Source organism: Oreochromis niloticus, linkage group LG12, assembly GCF_001858045.2.
Source record: "Oreochromis niloticus isolate F11D_XX linkage group LG12, O_niloticus_UMD_NMBU, whole genome shotgun sequence".
NCBI lineage: Eukaryota > Metazoa > Chordata > Actinopteri > Cichliformes > Cichlidae > Oreochromis > Oreochromis niloticus.
Window position 1 is genome coordinate 16,275,431 of NC_031977.2, and position 22,398 is coordinate 16,297,828.

The 22,398-nt window shown below is 38.7% G+C and overlaps 1 long non-coding RNA gene across 1 annotated transcript; it reads right to left on the reverse strand.

Moving 5' to 3' along the window:
- Positions 1-8,019: 8,019 nt before the first annotated feature.
- LOC112841879 (uncharacterized) lies at positions 8,020-9,339 on the reverse strand. Its single transcript, XR_003213305.1, has 2 exons — positions 9,108-9,339; positions 8,020-8,435 (listed from the first exon to the last, which is right to left on the reverse strand). It is a non-coding gene; the product is annotated as an uncharacterized LOC112841879 (long non-coding RNA).
- Between the last annotated feature and the right edge of the window lie 13,059 nt (positions 9,340-22,398).

A 22,398-nucleotide genomic window follows, 5' to 3' on the forward strand; every position in this document is an offset into this window, starting at 1 on the left:
CTAATGAGATTGACATGAGCTTTATGTGGCCAGACAGCCAACTAGGGGGCAAAATAAATCTGACAATAGGATATTAGTCATTTTATTGCCCTAAAAAGAGGGCAGAAGTGGAGGAAATTAAAGTATAAGATCTAAGCACAGGATTGTAAACCACAAACCTTGTTACTTTTCTGGCAGCTCACCTGGTGGATGCCAGAGGCCCAAATCCATTCGATAAGATGAAAAGGAACACTTTTAGTTGTTTGTCTTTCACAGAGAATCCATTAAAAAGTTCTCACTCCCTTGGTTTACTGGCTTTCTACTTGTACCCCATAAATCACACCTCTGTCTAGGGCGTCTCCCTACTGTGTTCTTCCATTTTGTACCACAATGCTTTAACAATGTTTCAGACACAAACCCATCATGTACTGCACAGGATGATGACGGTAACAAAAATGCTATTTAAAAATCAAGCACTAATTAGTGCTTTTAAACATTTTGTGGCAAGTGTGAAGGAAACGTTCAGCATCAATTCATCCAGGGGAAGAAAAATGTAACAAATGGAAAATAAAAGGAAACATTCAATGAAGAGGAAGATAAAAAGAAATAGCAATAAATCAATATGCTGGATGTATTTTAGAGGGATATTGTCTCTCTCTCAATCTGCCTATTTATCCATCTGATCAGATAGAAACACAGATGGAAAAATATAAAGTTACTGATACATATTTTGATGTGTATTGTAGATAAAATCATCTTTAGCTGAAAAATTACAGTCATATAAGCAGTAGTGAATCCATAAATACATTCCTGTTTTTTAATGTTTCCAGCATTACGACTTTGCCCACATAAAAGGTCTAAATTTTTTTTTCTTCTTTTCTTGTTAGTGTGTAATGCATTTTTTTCAATAGAGAACAATTTTCAGGCTCTGGTTGTAGTACCACTTTTCACATAATACATCTATATTAGAGCTCCAGGAAGGAACCTGTTGTCATGTTCTAAGAAAAACTACTACCTATGTTAATAATAAAAAGCTTCTACTTAATAAATATTTTCACATTTCTATATACCTTCTGCAGAGACCGTATGTATTTTTAAAATATTAACAAGACCACTGGAATCGTAATGCTTCTTTCACTGTTCAGCGTCACAAGGTATTTAAGGTGGGTCCCAAAGCAACATTGCTTTTAATTGGTGCAATCTGGTTAATCATAATGTCACCTATAATTTTGCCCATTCTGTGAGGATACCAATTCATAGTTGAAGGAAAGCAGCAGAAAGGGGTTGTGAATTTTGCTGAATGGACGAGGACGGGCCAACATTATTTGTGATTTGCTCAAATCACCTGTCCTACCACCCTCACTCTCTCTCAGAGACAGATACAAACATTCAGCCAAACTTAAAGCTATTTTTCAAGATACTATCAACACAGAGTTCTCATTATTAAACACAGAAGAACATTTTGTGGGAACTGTGTCAAATACTGCTGTCCAAGGTGCAAAGTTTCCTCTGCCTTGTTTAACTTTCACAAAACGGTGTGCAGAAAGGAAAACGGCTCCTCAGCCCAACTTTCTCCTGACATTCTAATGAGGACAGTGAATTCGGATGAGTAAGAATCTAATTTCAGAATCACCGGCAATCCACCATCTCACTGACTACAATTTGCTGCCTCGCATACTTTGCACCCGCAGGGTGGAGATTAAATGCAAAATTATTGGACATCTGTCATATTAACGAAAGTTGAAATGTCCCTGGGTCTTTTGAGTCTGAGGGAAACGATATTACAATGACATGACAAAATGAAGGCAGGTGAGGCAGTCTTTGATTCTGTCAGAGCTGAGATATCAGAAGTATTAAATCAGATATTTTACAGAAAATCCTTCCTTTCTCTCCTTTTGTTTCTGCATCGACATCTTTCAGTCTCGCTCAGTCTCGCTCCAGTACATGATATTCTTCTTCTCTCCGTCCTTTGTTTCTCTTTTTCAGTCTTGTTAATTCTGTCATAAATCATCCTGTGGCAGTGACAGAATTTGATTGTGATCTTGCAGTTTCCTTGTTTGATAGTGTCTCTTGCTTGATTTAGTCCTTTTCACTGAACATACATCAAGCTTTCCTTCTCAGCAAGTGCTGACTGTGGGCTTTTTAATAGACCCTGGTAAAAAGTTCTCTTTGAATGTAGAAGGAGCTGCATGGGTTTTAACAAATATCCACTTCCTTCACAGTCTTTCTTTTGATTTCCTTCCTCATTTACTCAGGGCTGTTGATCATGCTTTACTCTGATGTTCAGGGCCTGCACGGAGGATCTGCAAGCTGATTAATTACATCTCTTACAGGCTCTGCCTCAGGGAGTACTGGAATAGTCAGCTCAGGATGAGCTTGATTTAAGCTCTAACAGCATTTTACCCATGATGCCAGGAGGAAGGTCAGAGCAAGTCCACAGAGGAGGCGAGCAGGAGGACAAGGGACTTAACACCAGATGATGGATGCCAGGGTAATTCAACATTCCCTCAAGGACAAGAAACCTGGCCTTAAAGTAAAAGAAAATAAGTAAATACACATTACCTAATGAGATAGACACATCAAGTCTTCAACTTTGAACTTTGCTGGCATTAAAGCTCTAAAGGAGTGAAAAGTATTAAGTTTAATTGCAGACAGGTATTGCCCAGAGTGCTGTTCAAAGAACTGACTGTGCCAAATAAAAGGACTGCGAACAGTCAGGTTAATTTTAGTTTCTTTTAAATTCTTTGTTACCAAAAACCCCCCAAAAAACTTTACATGGGAGTATGAAGGGCAATTGAAAAGAACTGTAGGACCAAAGTGGGGCCCACAGGGCATCAGTCAAATGATCATATATTATACATTCACACTGCAGGGTATATCAAACCCAGGAGATGTTATGACCACTGATCTTCTGTGGTAGCCTAAAAATATTATAATTAAATAAATTACTTTATCAACAAGGACATTTTCATTGTGACTCTCATTTTTAATGAAATATTTTCCTGGCATTTATTCTTTATATTTTCATTATCTATTGACAAAAATCTTATCCCGCACAGAAAGTGACACTAAAACACATCTGCAGTGGTTCCACTATGAGATCCTTCTGTCTGAAAGGAGCCTTTGTCTGCATTTGTAAAGGAAGGGAGTCTGCATTTTTAATCTGTTCCTTTTCTTTTGCATTCTGCAGGGAGGTGAAGCCGCTGTGAGAGGATCCTTTAAACTAAGTTCGTGAGGGTTCATTGTGTAATTCACCTTGATAAGAAATGATTTATTTGGATGCATACATACTACAAGTTTCAAATAGCTCTTGAACAGATAAGATAGCTGAGTTTATACCTACTAAAGGGAAGCAGTGCACAGATAATTCATCATTATTGTGACACACAAAGAAGAAAATCTGAAGGGGCGCAGAACCACACTGATGAAACTGATGCAAAAGCCTAAATATAATCAAGAATTGTTTGGCTTTCTATGGGTTGTTGTTTTATATTTTATTAAGAAGCATAAGTCAAATGTGCATTTTATTTTCTATTACATTTTTTTCTGTGTTTGATACTCTGTAAATTAGACCATGGTGTTATATTGCTGCCAGTAAGTTGCAAAATAAACCTGCATTTAGCAACATTATTTTGTTTCTAAATAGCAAAGAGAGCATTTTAATTGCTAGGTTCAGACATCTTCCTAGGAGCTTAAAAACCAATCAGTATCCTACTTGAGCTGCCCTGGGAAGCTGCTCCATCACCCACCCTCAATTTTTCCTCTCTTGCTTCTCAGTATGTTTGACAGCAACCAAACAACATTAGTTCTTGGGAATAATTATGACTTTATAATGAAAGCGCATCCATTGTATCAAAGTGGACCCATTTCCAAGATTTTCAGGGGTTTTGTAATACAGCTACATTACTGATGCTGATCTTACTGCCTCACCTAACAAACGCTCTAGCACCACCACAGTGTTTTAAGGCCTGAGTTTTACATATTTATTTATATTAATTCCTTTAAATATCAAATGCGAGAGACAAAAACTCATATAGAGCAGTGTGCAAAAAGTCTTGAGCCAACCCTCTTTTCTTTGCTTTCTGTATTTTTTCTCTGAGAATGATAAACGGTAGCAGTGACTTACTGAAACATATAGAAAGACATTGAAACACAGTGTCAAAGGGAAAAACAAGATTTCTACAATTATTACAAGTTTGAAAGTCAATATTTGGTGTGACCAGCTTTTTTGTTTACTGTAGACTGAACTCTCACAGGGAAGCTTTTTTGTAATTTCTTTAAGTAGTCTTCAGGAATAGTTTTCATGGACATTTCAAAGCTCTTCTTTGGATGTTGGCTGCCTTTTGTTCTTTCTTCTGTAAAGATGAGCCGACACTGCTTCAAAGAAAGTGAGGTCTGGGCTCTGGAGAGGACAATCAATGAGTGACAGTGTACTATTGTATGTTTTTTTCTGTCCAGGTGTGCTTTTGCTGCTTTGCATCATTGTCATTGTTAACTACTCACGCTTTCCAGATGGTATTGTGTAGTGAATGAAAATGAGATTGGACTTGTATGTGTTTATAATTTAATCGATTTTTGACAAGATCCCCAACATCACTGACTGAAATGCAACCCCAAACCATGACATAGCCTCCACTGTGTTTTATAGATGGCTGTAGACAATCACTGTACCTCTCTCCTGACCTTCTGCTTACATATTAAGTTCCTCACTTTTCTTCATTGCAAAAAAGAGAATAGAAACAGGTCTCCATTGAGACCATATCTGATAAAGATTCATTATAGTAGAAGCATCAATTGAAGGGCCTGATGCATCTTTCAGGCCTTTGCAAGATAATAGCTTTTTGGGAATCACGTTTTTGATGCAAAACTTTGCTATCTTAGATGTTTTTCATAGATTCAGCTAAAGACATGGGGACAAATGTGTTTTTCTGTCAGGTTAGTAGTAACAAAGTGCCTAAAGATACAATTTAAAATTGTTTTTCTTGTTAAGTTGTCTGTTATGTGTGGGCAGAACTCCAGTTCATCCCTTGAGTTAGGAGCCTTTTGTTATTTTTGAATAATTCATAAGTCGGTGTGAAGTCACTTAACAGAAAAGCAAAAAAACCCAAAACAAACAGAAAAGCTGATTCCTCTAAAACTATTCAGCTAGATGGACTGGATCGAAAATGAGTGGAAAAGCAGCCAATGTCCAAAAGAAACTTCTGAAAATCTCAAGAAATATTGCTTTAAAACATTACTAGGAAGTCTGGCACCTTGGAAACAAAATATATAAAGAAAATTGAACTTTAGCCTTTTGCAGAGTACTGTACATGCCTAATAATTAACTACAACTAAAACAAAAAGAATAGAAGGTGTCTACCTGTTAATATGAATATTGCATTTCATTGCACATTTAATTGTTAATTTGCAAATTCATAAGGGAAATCAAATGGATATTTTGAGGGTTTTTCAATTAATAATAATCATCAAGGAAATTTTCGAGTTTGCAGACATGAACAAACGGGTAAATTTCTCAAGCATGGAATCACATCCATCCATTTTCTGATTCAGAGGAGACGCACACTGGGCCAAGTTATTCAGTGTTAGATGTGTGCCAGTGGAAACCCATGAATATTCTCTGCATGTGAGCCTAGCTAATAGGCCCTTCCTGGAATTCAGATGGCTACTGTAAATTACTCTCTGATCAAATTCATCATCGCAACTGTGCCCCAGAATCAACATAATGGCACATGTGACACTGTATTTAATCACTGCGGTTTATTTTTTGTTTATTTATGAAACAATAAAAGCCATGAGTCGTTAATTCCACAGAATAAAGATCATTTGTTGGATGATTAGTACTTGTGTATACTGGGGTCATGAGAGACAAAGAATCTCGGCAGCACAATGTCATTAAGATTTTATCGAGGATTAAGCCTCCGCCTCCTTTTTACTATCAGTTTATTCTCTCGCTCACTACTCTCATTGCCTATTTCCTGAAAGATGGAGCCAGAGAAAGATAGAGCTTTACAATGCCTTCATTGTCCAATTAAAAAGGTATTTAGGCTTTTTATTTCAGCCCCACTGACACCTTTACCACCACCCACAAAGGGAACACCCTAAAATAAACATAAATAATTTGCACCAAAACAAGTGCAAATTACCCATCTGTCAGCTCACATTGTTCATGTTTTCAATTTAAAACTCCTCAAAGACCTCCACATCCCTCACTGTCAAATCATTTTCAGAGCCAACTGTACTCTAAACAGTCTTTCAAAAATTTATTCCACCACAGAGGAAATGTTAGCGGCGGTGGCCACAAACGTGGGCATGTATTCACATTAGAGTGCATATTTCCTCCAGCCTTCAGGTCAGACGTCAGGCACTTCAGGCTTATTTCATTTACTAGTGTCTTCACTATCAGACCTTTAGCTAACACTATGGAAAACAGTCAGGGTGGAGCAGCCAGCCTGCTGCTTCACCAACAAAGGCGGTTAAGCTTCCCTGCTGGCTCTGTGCAACTCCAGCTGTTGGGGGGGGGGAGGCTAGAACAAGACAAGGCTCTTTTAAGCCTGCCATCTGGGGTGAGCTGGGTAAAGGTGCAGGGTGAGTCAGGTGTGTGACTGGAATTTTAGGGAGCTGTAGTGTTTGAGTAAAAACTACTTAAAAAAAAGTTATGAATCACAGATTTGCAGAGGGAGGGATTTAAATGGTGGGGAGCCACAAATATACACTGTTCAAAAAAAAAATTAAATGTATATCTTGCAGGATATCTATGGTGATGTGGACTGTGTGAATGAAAAGATGCCACATCAATTGATGTAAATTAAAATGATTAACCTATAGACGACTAAATTTAAAGACATTCTGAAAATCAAAGTGAAGAAACGATGCGGCAGGCTAGTGCATTTTGCTGAAAATTCATTGCAGAAACTAAACACAGTACTTAGTAGTTTGTATGGCCCCCAAGTGCTTGTTTGTGGGAGATCCTCCTAATGAGACGATAGATAGTGTCCTCTGGGATCTCCTCCCAGATCTAGACCAGGGCATGACTGCGCTCCTCGACAGTCTAAGCTTAAACATAATGTCCCAAAGGTGTTTTTTTGGATTTAGGTCAGCTGAGTATCTGGGCCAGTCAGTGGTAACAATTCCTTCATCCTCCAGAAACTGCCTGCACACTGTCGCTACACGAGGCCAAGACGTACTCCACCAGAGTATGGTCTGATCACTGACAAAGGATCCAAGGATTTTATCCCAATACCTAATGCCAGGCGGGGTGTTATCAGCTAGCCTGTAGAGAGCTTTGTTTTCTGCATGGATGGCCTCTCCAGACCATCACTGACCTACCAACAAACAGCTGACCAATGTTACAGGCAGCATAAGGTTCTCCATGGCTTCTCCATACCCTTCACATCTGTCACGTGTGCTCAGGCTGCAGGTCCACACCTGCTCTCAGCCAGTGGTGGACCTGCTATTCCTGGTATTCTGTAGCAAATGCCAATCAGGCTCCATGGTGCTTGGCAGTGAGCATAGGGCCCATTAGAGGATGCTGGGCCCTCAGGCCTCCCTTATGAAGCCTCTTTCTGATTATTTGGTTAGAGACATTCACATCATTGGCCTGCTGGAGGTCAATTTGTAGGGCTCTGACAGTACTCATCCTCGTTCTCCTTGCACAAGAGCAATACTGGTTCTGCTGATGGGTTAAAGGCCTTCCACAGCCCTGTCCAGCTCTCCTAGAGAAACTACCTGTTTTTTTGAATCTCCTCCATGCTCTTGAGACTGTGCTGGGAGGCAGATAACCTTCAGGCAATGGCAATGGTGTATTGATGAGCCGTCTCAAAGAAGTTGGACTACCTGTGTAACCTCTGTAGTGTCCAGGTATCATCTCATGGCCAAATGCAAGACTAGTGAAAAAACAGGCCAAAAAAATGAGGAGGGAAAAATGTGTGTGGCCTTCCTGTTTTGGGAGTTGTCTCATTGTTGTTAACTCATTCTTAATTTCATTCCTCTGCTACTAAGCTCACAAAGTTAATAGTTTAACTGACTTGCTGCTATAATCAATACAGCGCATACAAATATTTATTGCAAGATGCAAACACAATCCATTTGAGGTTTACAGAAAACTGAAATTTAAGTAGGAAAATGTCTTTGGGATGTTTACGAGTCTCGAGTTTTTTAGTTTGTTCCTCAAGTTCAGCTTTCCTCTGGCTTACAGTCAATTAGCCAGCTTCATTCAGACAGGTCATTCTGTGTCAGTCTCCAGTCAGTTTCATTTCCAAAGTGCTCTTGAATTAAAAATAAAAAAAGAAAAGAAGTCAAGTTGTCCAGTATGGACAATGTGAACTCAGGTAAAATGAAAGAAAAGAGCCTCCTCCTCCTGCAAAAGAAAAACTCAGAGCAGCTCCTCAGAGTAAGGAGGTGTTCAGGCAGGCTCATCATCTTCTTTATCACGGAGAGTCCCAGTTGATGGGCATTTCCTGAAATCACAAAAACTCACAAAAGTGTGTATAAAACAGGTATATTAATGCAATAAATCAAGAAATATGATTTCTTAATGGCCAGTGCAAACATGTTGTCATTAAACATATTATGAACTCAACACCAAAGCATTAACAATTACATTTATAAATTACACTGTAATGTGTACTAATTGAGGAGTAAATTTTATAAATGATGAATTAAGCATTTACTAACACATTTTTTAATGCTTAAATAGTGTGTAGTGTCATACTGCTTTTCACAAATCTAGTTTATTTTGAAAGGTGGGCGTATAGAGCAGCAGTTCTGTGTCAGTTTCTGAAAATGTTATTGCTAAAAAGTCACATTTATTTAATTAGTGTGGCACTTTATTACAGGGACGGCACAAAGGACAAATGCAGTCCTCTTTAGTTTCTTTTGCGTGCCACAGACACACACAGCACACAGAAAAATGGAGGGGGAAACAAAAAAAACCCACTTGACCACAAGCCAAAACAATCACACCTGTGTCTCAGAGGCCCCCTGATCCACCAAACATATTCCAACCGCATGCAGTGAGAAAATCTAATGTGCTGGGTAAATGAAAAGCCACAAGACAATTATTATGACCCCCTGCTGCACCTTAACAGTCAGGCTGTGAACTAGTGAGCTTCGGTCCTTCCACACCTAACCTTTTTGGGTTTGACGAAATGAGCTCTGATGAGATTAGCCATTAGTTCAGTTCATCACCGTCTTGGGAGGTTCCAAGCAAACTCTTGTGGGGTTTGATCTGTGATGTGAAACCACATCATTTTGTGTAGTGATTTCATACTCATTACAGGTTCTGACCAAGGATTTCTAATATCATAACTACTGTTAAACCTTTCCGTTAAGAAAAATACTCCCTGATCTGTAAGTTTGAAACCATGCAAGGTCAGTTGGTAACCATGGTAACATTTATTACATACAGGCAAAGACCATACAGTATGGTGTTGCTTAACATCCAGTTAGTATTAGTATTTCAAATATTATACGGTGTCATTAGCACTTACAGCTCTTTATGAGAAAAGAAACAATGTGGCGACTAAAAACAAGTCGTGCATCATTACCTCCACCGAGGAATTTATGTTTTTGGTCGCGTCTGCGTGCATGCATGTCATTCTGTCTGTCTGTAAATTCAATAGCTTGAAAAGTTTTGAGTGAATTCTGATAAAACTTTGTAGGGGGGTAGCGTAGGGTCATGGTAACAATCCATTAAAATCTGGCTTATATCCACCAAGGTCTTCAAGGTCATCTCAATGATTTATTGGTTGAAAATGGACAAAAAGAGTGGTGTGCATTGTTAACATAAGGAAAGTACTGTATGGAGATTTAAAATATCATGTCAAATTTGACCTCTGACCTCTCCTTCAAGGTCTGAAGGTGATCTGAAGGTCATCATGATAATAACGCTGTATAGACATATTTAAAACCATGTTTCTTGCTGCCATTGTTGTTCTGGCAACATGTAGGCATATAGGGAATGATATATGGGGATTCTGAATATTTCAGATTTGACTTCCGATCTTAATTTTACATTTCACGTCTGCTTTTCTTTCAAGTTGACCCAAACATTTATTATTTTTACTTCACTAGAAACCTTTTAAACTGCACTGAATGAGACCAAAAAGACCAAAACGTATATATACAAAACACAACACTACAAGTGGATTTAGCATTAGCTATAGCAAAGTGACCAGTTTGACTTCTATCAGTTAAGTAGCTCAATGGACTATCAAAGAGGAGGGGATGTAACCTTTGTTTTGTTCATTTTAACAGTTCTGAGAGTTTAAAGCTTACCACTACAAACATATACAGCACATATGTAACACACTGTAAACTGTGAAGCTACATTAACCCAAGTTAGCTTTGACGTTTCTGTCCTCCTTCTCTCCTTTAATATCCACTTTAAGTTTGACTTTTTGTTAGGATTTGAAATTTAGCATTGCAGCTGCAAATAAGTAGAAAAATAGAACAAAAATAGGAGCAGAAGAAAATAAAGATATGTTAACCTATGCTAAGGAATTATTTGCCCTTTTGATTTCAGTTGTTTTTAAACCTGATCGTTTTGTATGTTATATTTAAAATAAAAAAGAAAAGAAATGGTCAGATTTCAAAGAGTCACTGTAAAGTGTAAGTAAAGTAAAGTGTAGTTACTTTAGTCTGCAGGTGCGTTTCTTGGATTAGTCTGAATAATTCACAACCTTTGCCAAGTGAATTGTTTTGTAAAGGTTATGCTTGTAGAGAACAGATTGTACACAAATGCCACAGGGGAGCAGAATTTAAATGACTGCAAGAGGAATGACATTAACTGGACTTAAACTTGCTCAGTGTGGTCCGCAGAGTCCTCGTTTCGTTCAGTGCTACAAAGTCACAGTTTCATTCACATCCGTGAATCTGATTAAGGATTTATCTCTAATACCTAACTGCAGATGCAAATTCCCGAATAATAATCTCAAGGTCTATGATAATAAAATTAGCTTTAATTTAGTGTGACTCTTCTATTCTTTCACCTGACCAATCTGCTACAAGTAACAGTGCAATTGAAAAACAACAAGACAAAGGAAGGACAAAAATAGAAGCATCTATCTGTCGCTTCTGCAAGCAGACCCATATTTCCAGAGATCTCCTCACAGTATGTCTCATCCCTCTCGCCCCCTTGGGGTGACCCGGGAACAATTTGTCAAGCTATTTTTCCACGTCATAGACTCCAAGAGCTATAATTTGCCCCGACAGCAGAGCAGTGCACTGACAGGCTAGTATATCCATGTGTTGAGATTTGCTGTTGGGCCAGGTCAGAGCTGAAATGCTTGTTCACGCGGTATACTGGGTATTTGGCCTGGAGAAATTGGCTGGTAAATTCTACCCAAAGCTCCAGAAACAGACTAGCGGGGCTCATTCAGTGCAAGAACAGCTGTGACAACAGCTCAAAGCTGATATGTTCAGGAATCTCACTAAGTACGTGTGAGTCTGTTGTCATGGGCTAATACTGCAGAAGACACTAAAGGACAAGCAGTCAGTATTAGACTTTTTTCACTTTACCTCCACTGTCAGATGAATTTTCTAAAAATATGTGATTGTAATTTTGTACAGGTCCCCTTTCCCTACTTTCTGCTATCATCATAATCACAGAAACACCAGTGTGAATAAGATGATAGGTGGTAGTAAAATCGGCCAGTAATCATCATTCATTTTAATCATTATGATGAATTTCTAAATTTTAAGATAAATTATCTCTACAAAAGGCCCCATTAGACCATCATAGCTTATACAAGATATGCATAACGGCTTAAAGGATTCAAAGTCAGTATTTCAAGAAATCTTTATTGTATCATTATTATGAACACAGAGGTTTTTCATATATAGAGAAGGTGATCCCCCTAACTATGAAAATATATGAAAATATTTAACATAGATGGAAGACTGTTTGGGGCCACTGGGGAACCTACGAATACATTTGTGTAACAAAGCAAATACAAAATAAACAACAATAATAATAGCAAAGCTTGTTTCTTTTTAGAGCATTATTAGTTATGTAATTAGCGTATCTTACTGTTAAAAAGTAAAAATGAAAACGCTATATTTTTCTTTAACATAATTTCCAGCTTTTATCCAAAGTATAATCCACAAAAAAGCTTTTCAGTAATTTCAAGAAAACATTATTTTTTGGAGGGATTTATATGATGAAAGCAATCACAGTCATTTTGACCCCAATATAGAACAACTGATATCAAAAAACCAATGGCCACCATCGTCCCTGTACCCAAATCCTCCACCATCTCATCATTGAACGACTGGCGACCTGTAGCCCTGACCCCCATCGTGAGCAAATGCTTCGAGAAGCTGGTCAGGGACTTCATCTGCTCCGCACTACCCGACTCACTGGACCCTCTACAGTTCGCATACCGCCACAACAGGTCCACTGATGATGCCATAGCCCTGACACTCCATGCTGCCCTGTCACACCTGGAGAAGAGAGACACGTATGTGAGAATGCTGTTTGTAGATTACAGCTCAGCATTCAACACCATCGTTCCCTCGAAGCTGGACAGGAAACTGCAGGATCTAGGACTGAGCAGCTCCCTCTGCAGCTGGATCCTTAACTTCCTGTCTGACAGACGCCAAGTGGTCAGACTGGGCAGCACCACCTCATCCCCCATCACACTGAACACTGGTGCTCCACAGGGGTGTGTACTGAGCCCTCTCCTGTACTCACTCTACACCTACGACTGCACGGCCACTAACAACTCCAACATCATTGTGAAGTTTGCGGACGACACTACAGTGGTGGGTCTTATCACCAACGGTGATGAGACAGCCTACAGGGAGGAGGTCAGCGCCCTGACCCACTGGTGTCAAGACAACCATCTCACCCTCAACGTCGCAAAGACAAAGGAGCTGATAGTGGACTTCCGGAGGTGCAGAGGAGTACACACCCCCATCACCATCAACGGCGCCGCTGTGGAGAGAGTGAGCAGCTTCCGCTTCCTTGGTGTACATCTGGCTGAGGATCTTACGTGGTCAGTACACATAAACAAGACAGTGAAGAAGGCGCAGCAGCGCCTCTTCTTTCTCAGGAGACTGAAAAGATTTGGCATGAGCCCCCGCATCCTCAGGACCTTCTATCGCTGTGCCATTGAGAGCATCCTCACTGGATGCATCACCACCTGGTATGGCAACACCACCGCTTACAACCGCAAAGCTCTCCAGAGAGTAGTGCGGTGTGCTGAACGGATAATTGGAGGTGAGCTTCCCTCCCTCCAAGACATCTACAGGAAGCGGTGCCTGAGGAAAGCGGGGAGGATCATCAAGGACTCCAGTCACCCCAGCCATAAACTCTTCAGACTACTTCCATCAGGAAGGAGGTTCTGCAGCATCCGGTCCCGTACCAGCAGACTGAGAGACAGCTTTTTCCACCAGGCCATCAGACTGCTGAACACGTCATAGACACCTCACCCTCACTACTGGAACTTCAACATTATGCACTCCATACTGTACATTAATGCCACTGTTTTGCACATACCTACCTCTGTATATTTTATATTTTATATATCTTATTTTATTGTTTACTCTATTTCATTTGTAAAACATGTATATACACACTCACACACACACACACACACACACACACACACGTAGAAAAACATATTTAGTACACACATTCAGTAATGTATATACCTTTATATATGGTACATATATTTATTACTTTTTAGATTAACCATTTTTATATTTTGCTTGTTGCACGTTATTGTATTTTGCACAACTCTGTTGCTTGTGAAGCTTGCACACAAGAATTTCACTCGCATGTACTGTACCAGTGTACCTGCACATGTGATGTGACAATAAAGGTGATTTGATTTGATTTGATTTGATTTGAGACAGAACCTCACCAGCATGTCCTGAGTCTGCCCTGGGGCTTCCTCCCTATAGGTCGTGCACCAAACACCTCACCTAGGAGGCGTGCTCGAAGCATCCTGGGCAGATACCTGTTCCACCTCAGCTGGGTCCTTGTAGTGGGAAGGAGTAGTGGCTCTATTCTGAAACCCTTTCAAGGGACCACTCTTCTTCTAGGGTAGAGTCCAGACATCCTTTGGAGGAAACTCATTTCTGCTGCTTGTTGTTTAACTTTTTTGGTCATTACCCACAGCTCATGACCGTAGGTTTGGGTAATAACATAGATTCATTTCTATAAATTGACAGCTTTACTTTCACACCCAGCTGTCTATCAGTCTACCACTCTCCTTTCCTCTCACTTGTGAACAAGACCCTGAGATACTGAAACTGCTTCACTTGGGGAGCACTCATCCCTGACCCGGATTGGACACTTCACTCTTTTCCAGCCTGAGAACCGTGGCCTCAGAGTTGGAAGTGCTAATTCTCATTCCAGCTGCTTCATGCTCAGCTGCAAACCACCCCACTGCAAGCTGGAGGTCATGGCTCAATGAAGTCAAGAGAACCACATCATTTGCAAAAAGCAGGAGACGAGATGCTGAGTCCAACATCCTTCATCCCTTGGCTGCAACAAGAAATTCTGTCCATAAAAGTTGTGAAAAGAATCTTAATATAAGGGATAAGGGACAGCCCTGACAGACACCAGGAGAGGGTCTGACGTTTTTGCTGGCAAAGTTGAACACACACAACAATCACTTATAGCATATGCATTTGTCTTATGCTATGCTTAGGGCATGCTGGCTGTGACAGAAGGAGCAAACATTTGCTACCTTCTTGTCTGTGTTTGGGAGGAAGAGTAACACCTTTTTTCGAGTAGATTTTCCAGCCGAGTGTTGGACAGTCACATCAGCTGGTGCAGTTTTCTTCACTCTCAGGAGAGTCATTGCTTCTTGGACTGGGCCCCGAAATGTAGCCGTATCAGCTCTCCTTTTCATGTGTGGCCTGACCAGTGCACACCCCAGCTGTCTCAGGCAGATACAGTGATGTCTCCAAATTTCCAGTCTGGGAAGTTTCCCATCCAGATGATGAATGCCATAATGGTGTTCTTTAATGTGACAGACAGCATATGAAACCTTAATTTGGGGCCCACTGCAAAAGTCAACTGAATAAAGACCTTCACTTGCTAAAATTGCATTTCTATCATTTCTATTTTTTTTAATCACTAATAAAAGCAGAAACAGAAAACCACAATGTGACATCATTAGGAATAAACTGACAATTTCATAAAAAATGTAATAATTTAAAAAACACCTGTGCAATCTGACTAAAATATACCTCTGGGATCTCTGCGAACCCTAGGCAGTAGGATGAGGGTTAATTAATTTCGTAGGAGAGCCATTACTTTGTTGTGCAGATTCAGCTATATGAGGAAATGAGCGATGAACATAGCAATTTTTCTCAAAAACATCCTCGAGTGACCACTACAGTCTCATTCCCAGGACTTCAAATCCTGTCATTTTGTCAAAGCTGCTGGCATCTAAAAAATATGCATAAGATGTCCTTTGGTGTCTGTGCTGTGATGCACCTGGTTTATGCAATAGTGAGATGGGTGTGCCTTTTAGCTCATCTCTTATGGATGCTTGTAGAGGACCCCTCGGGTAACACGGTGAGCATCGATTTTCAACTTGCAAGTGTTGCGACGGGAGAATTTTTATCCAAACCACAATATTTTTCTAAGCTTATCCAAGTAGTTCTTAGTGCCTAAACCTAACCATTAAAGTAAGAGCAAAACAGGCTAGTAATCATCATTCATGTAAGCAAGAAGCAAGAGAAAATGAAACAAATCAGCCAGTGAAAACCAAGGACACAAAGTTAAAAAACAAATAAACTCCCAAACCACAGTTTGCTGGCTGATAAAGCTCTAACTGTGTTGTTCTTTAAAAGAGATTATCTGTTGGTGTCTAGTAATGCCAAGGCTGGTGCAGGAAGACACACTGGCTAATCTCTGAGATGTGGCATTTGACAACAATGGGAGTATTCGGTGCCTTGGGATTAGAACATGTTGTGGTAACATGTGAATCCATATAAATGCTGCCCTCACCTTGCCTGGTTCAAACAGTCCTGCATGTAATCTGCATACAGGCCTAAAATCAGCTCCTCACATCAAAAATGTGAAACAATATTTTAGTAGTGGGCCTGTTATTTTGATGTATTTCCCTGCATAAATCCTATTTGTGACACTTTCTGGCATATTCATATAGTTAATAATTTAGTTAGATGCCTGAATTCTTCAGTTTGAAGAGGAGTGGAGGATGAGATGAAGTTCTAAAATTCGAGCAGAATGTGTTTGTGTCCTTTGCTCAATCATGTATGCAGACTCTAATGGATTTCTTTAATCCCTACTTTTTTTTACAAGCTTTACTGAAATATCACAATTGGTAAATTTGATTTTAAGATTTTCAGAATTAAAGTTGAATCCTTATAATCACACACTTCACAGTAAACTGCAGAGCACTTGAGCAGTCGCAGGAATAATAGCAAAACCGTAGAGAATTATAAGTGATTTGAAAGACAATCACGAGCATTGGAATTTTGAATAAAATAACCCTGCAATAGATGGAGAATGCCTAATGACTCTTTAAGTGTCAAGCGCTCGAGAATCGACAGTAATGATGCAAAGCAATTGTCAGCACTCTATTTTGTACCTCCTCAGACTGCAATCCTTTGTTCACTGCACATCACTCTTGTTAGTCTGTTTTCTCTCTCTTCTATATAAATAAAGTGCTGCCTTGTTTTTCGTTTCTTTTGTTGTTTTCTTTGTTTTTTTATGTTAATTTGGTTAGGAAATGTGGTTTTGTTGTCTCCCAGAAACTTAATAAACGGCTCATCAAAAATAGTGCAAACTGGATTTAAACTGGGGTTGAAAAAAATTGGGGAGTTTTTTATAATGTCCTGTATTTGCTTTTTGGCTTTTTGAAGGTGTGTTCAGTTTGCATATTTGAAACTGAAGTGAGTTTTTTTTTCTTTGCAGATTGCAGTATTTCTGACATCTCATCTCTCCTTTTTGTATTTGGAACAGAACAACAAGCTTCATCTTCTGGCTGTTGTTGGAGCGGTAGTCCCTTGAGGTTCTTCTGTAATTCAGCATCGTGCTTCTCCAGCTACTCCTTCAACACAATGATTTCTCTCCTTTGCAGTCTTTACACACAAAAGAAATTTTGCTGGTGGAGAAAAACGGCAAATTGTGACAGTGAGTGCAGATATGACCATCTTAGGCATTGCATTAACACAGTTGGCTGTTCCATATGTAACAAGCCACCATGGGTGTTGTACATTATACAGTTAAATGACCTATATACTTTAAGTAGAGATCATAGGGACAGATACTATTTATAAATCAGGGGACATTCAATAGTTTTGTTATATAAATACACATGCAGTACATACTGCATACAGAAAGAAACAAAAGGTCTAATTTACCAGAGGCTGATAGTAAACAAGACTATAGCCCTCCAAACTCCTCTATGGATTATGAGCTTTGCTCTGTCAGTAGACCAGAGCACACTGAGTATCAGAATTATAATGCAGCTGAGAGTATGTTAGTAGCGAACACATCATGGTTTGAACTAAATAGATCTGTCAGGTTTATCATGAATATATACATGCACACAGGCCACACTATCTCACACCTGTGTAAAAGCAAATGCACACAGAAGAATACACACTGATGAGTTTTGATGGACTGTCTAATTGATGGTTTTACTTTGGTTAACAAAACTAAATAAATAAATGGCACAAATGTTAAATAAAACGGTGAGCCTGAATTTAGCGATATTTTAAGGTTCTTTCATGCTGTTGCAGGTTACAGTTTGGGCAAAAATGATGATTTACTAGCCTTAAATTGTCAAGAGGGTTCTCCATTCAGACCATTAGATGTCAGATGAGTGGCACAGGTCCGTAACATTCAGTGCGTGCGAGGTGCATAAAGGTGAAACCCTGACTCTGCTCTTTCCGAGCTCCTGCTTAATATTTCAAATACTGCAACCAGCACAGGACAGTGGGTCAGCCTGACAGCTGAGTGCAGGACCCTGAGCTCTGACTTGAGCAATGACTGACGCCCCTGAGCTGCCTGCTGTAGCATGCCCAAGCAGCCCTGGGCAGATCGATCACTGCTTTAGGTACAGCGCTGCCACGGAACTTTTAACAAATACAGATGGGAGGAGATGGATACTTCCCAATGCTTACTATTTCCATGATAAATTGTTTTTCTGGCAGCATTTTTCTTCATTTTCTTGTTTTTTATATACATTATTGTGATATTCTGTACTCCTGGACACCAGTGTATGCACCGAGAATGGCAATGGACAGCATTTATAGGTCGTTGTAAAATTTCCTGTGAAAAGTTCCACCACCGAATGTTAAATATTAGGAACAGGAGCACTATCAGGTTGTGCTCACAAATAGAGCCTTAAAAGATTAGAAGGTTTTATGATGTAAAAAACTAACAAGCCAGAAAAGTATCTACAATAGGGAAGACTAATGTTAGACACAAAAGACTCACTGAGATTGAAGGAACAGCCTTATTTACTGAGTTGTATGTTCTGTGACACAGTCAGAGTTTGTTACTACATTTAATTTAATTTTAAAAAAAATCAAACTGTTCAGGTCTTGGCCCTCAGTTTTCCTCTGGGTGGATATTAAATATTTCGGTGAGTATTTCAAGCTAATTTTTGTCTTTTGGCACTAAAACAAATGACTTATTAGGTATGTTATAGGACTGCACATCATGAATTTGTCTTTCAGGATTCGACTGTCAACTGAAGTCCTACTATAATGTCCTGAGACATTAAGATCATTCAGTGGAAGCAACCTGAATTGTAGCATGTGCTGGCTGATTAAATGTGACCTCACACATCGAAAGGGGGTTTTACTCAAAAAATATTAGCCATGACAGTAGCCATAGCTCTGCAACTAAAGACGAGACTGAAAAAAATAACATATAGTTTCGGGGGGTTTTTGTTTTTATTTTTATTGTCATGGTCCTTCGTCTTTGACCCAGGTTTTTGAGTTTGTGTAGACTTGTTGTTTATTTTTGCAAAATAGCCTCTGAGTTTTGTTAAATTTCTAGTTTTTAGTTCTTGTTTAATTTAGTTCCCTTACGTGTTCAGTCTCTTAGTCTTTCTTTGTCCAAGTCTCAGTGTGCTTGCCACTTCCTGTTTTATTTTGACGGTCCCTCGTCCCCCTCTTTCATGAGTCAGCTTTGTTCCAGCTGTGTTTCCTCCTCTCCGTATGCTGTGTATGTAAGTGCATGGTGTTCCTCTGTTTCTTGTCACGTTTTCGCCATCATCTCATGGTGTGCTCCCGTCTGTTAATCAGGGTTTGTGTTTTCAGTTAGTTTACTCCAGTTCAGCTCTGCTCGTCATATTGTTCAATCAGCCACTTGCAGGCAAATAGCTGTGTCTTAAGTTAAGCCTGTCCACCAAGTCTTGCATTTTGGGGTTTCTCTCTGCCTGCCACACAGCCAGCCCATGACACTGATATAATTTTATCAGTAATGATTTTAAAGTATGGAAACATGTTTTTACAATTTTTAAAAAACTAAAAAGCATTAAGTTTAAAATATGCTTAAATTCACTAAACCTTTCACTAGCCCTATTTAACAATCATACATCATACATATGTTAAATTATGGGATCATAATTATTTATTTGCCACCCTGTGCTGTGCTCCAGCTTCCAGTCCAAACATTTCGTATCAGTTGACGAAAAGACTCAAAATAGCACTAAGGTGTGGATGAACTGTGTGTATGAGCTGTAACACTCTGTATTTTTTTCTGCATTTCACACAGTTCATGCTGATTCATGCTCCATCACCCCTCAAGTCAACAGGAATAAGCAGAGAAGAAAGATGGATGGGTGGTTGGAGAGATTGATGGAAAGATATAATCTGTTAAAAATATGACTGAAAAGCTAAGCAAGTAAAAACACTTAGATTAAGGTTTTTTTTTTAAATGTTTTTAAATGTATTTTTATGTGCACATTATTGATCCAAACTTTCAGTGCCTATTCAGCATGTCTCTCATATTTTAAACTCTATAATTTAATAAGCTGGATCAGTACACATTGTTGCTGTTTAAATGCACTCCCTGCTGTAACTAATATCTTTTCATATTCGCTGTCTATGCAGCTTATTTTTGCACGTCTCCATCTTCATAATCACATAGAGGCAAAGACAAATGTGATAACTATATTTATTCAGTGCAACATTAGTACATTTTGTTCTTGAATCGAGTTTCCTCGAGAATTAAAAGTTGTTGAATTTCCTTTAGATTAGACATCAGAGTGCTGATGCATCATTTCACTATGCTCCTGAGGAACAACAAGTTGTAACCGGTTCTTCAGTAAATTGATGTTGATTATGTTTGACTGTCTGCTACATCTATTTTGGCTTAAAGAAATAGGTATATGAAGTCCAGAGTCTCAGGATTCATTTGCTGTGGAATTACATATGTCCTCAACAGAACATAGAGATCTCAGTGTGCCATTTCTAATAAAAAAAAAAACTGGTTTATAGTATGCTATCTAAACAAAGGCCAAATGATTTCAGCAGGGATGAGTGCTGCAGTGCGCTACACTATGACATAATGACATTTGATGCTAGATTTCAGGGCTGAAGACAACTCCCTGCTGTTCAAGCTCATTCTGTTTTGATTTATTGACAGACCTGTGTTAAATTGTAAGTTAGATCATACGCAGCAATGTATCACCCCCTACAACTTTCAAGGTCAAAAGTCAGAAAAGTCCAGTGCTATCAGATCAATACAGTATCTGATTTCCCACGAGGGGATGAGCTTACACTTTCACAATTAATTTAGTTGGCTCAGACCACGTGGAGAGTTATGACCCCACTGAGTTCACTTCTTTAAGATTTGCAAAAGATTTTATATTGAAAAAAAGGAAGTAAATATAATAATATTACAGTAAATACTCTTAAATTAATCCTGTGAACAAAAACTATCGCAGTATGACAAACTGAAAAAACAAGTTGTCAGTTAGAGTGAATATTTCAAGAAGTTACTAACCTACTGTATATATGTTACTAATTTTCATATTCAGAGCAGAAGGAAAAGAGACCAAGACTTCCAGAAGAGTAATAATTTATTCTCCAGCTTGCAAGGGCAGATTCCTGACTTAAAGCAGTGGCACTGAGCATTTTACAACAGAAACCTTCAAGCTATGTTTTGTCTCAGTCCTCAAGGGAAAACAATGTACACCCTAAGGCAACAAGTCATGCATAAACAAGTGATAATAAATTATGTACTATTCATGAATGATTAAACAATAAACAGAATTGAAGGTGAAAGCAAATCGAACAGTATTTAAAAAAAGTAAAAGGAGTAGAGCCAGCTGTGCTGCGGGTCCTGTGCCTAACCTAATGAACCCTTCAAATGAACCACATCTATCTATTATCACAAAATACTTATCTCTATCCCTGCACATACTCACACTATGAAAATGTTTTCTCTCCATGAAGAAAATGCCGAATGAAAAGAAATCACCCTCGGCTGAACTTTATTAAGAAACTGCTAAACTAACTCTTAATTAAGGGATAAATCAAATTTTGCTTCTGAATCAAACAGTAACAGTCTAATGTAATTAGGCAAAAGTAATGAAAGTGCTCGCTTTAGAAAGTTTTCTTCCATTTAAACCGTTCTTTCATTCTTTACTTCATTTAAAAATTGATTGGCGTTATTGTTTTTGGGTTATAGTGTGCTTTACAGCACACACTAAAATTGGGCATCTCTCTGTCGACAGTATCTCTACTGGACAGTATAATTTACTTAGCACCTATAAGACACAGCAAGCTGTACTTAGAAAAATGATGGGTAGCACCTAATAATATAGTTTGAAACTTATACAGCAGTGAAATTAAAAAACATGTAGCAAACAGTTTGGATTTTTATGATATCATTTTTAGCATCTATAGATATGTACATAGCTATTGCTAAACTATAACAAGGAAGTAGTTAGTTAAAAAAAAGCTGCAAAAAACAAAGTAAGGCTGTTGTAATTAAATACATTGTTTTTTAAAAGAAATAACATACATGTCTGATATAAAAAGGTGTAATACTGCCTAAGTGCAGTATGATTTTTATATAAACATTTCTAGACAATTTCTAATTAGAATATAACTTGGGAGTAAAGTGTCAAATTAGGGTATTGACTGCTTACTGTTTAATAAGGAACATAATGCTTCTACTTTTCTCTAATTTGATACAATTTAAAGCTTGGAGTATCTTATTAATGTTCTGACCAATAATGAGTGATTGTCAGTTGACCCGTAAATCCACTTCTGACCATTATATTTAAGAACACTTAATTAAGGTTTTACTTTCAGTTAGTCAGTGGATGGAAAATACATTTAACTGAGGAAATGTAATCGGATAGAAACAGTGGGTTGTGTAAAAACTTCAATGAGTCTTAAATGACAATTACTGGTTGGGGTTGGGAGGGTTACTTGTCTGTATTGAAATGTCTCCCCTCTCTATCTCTC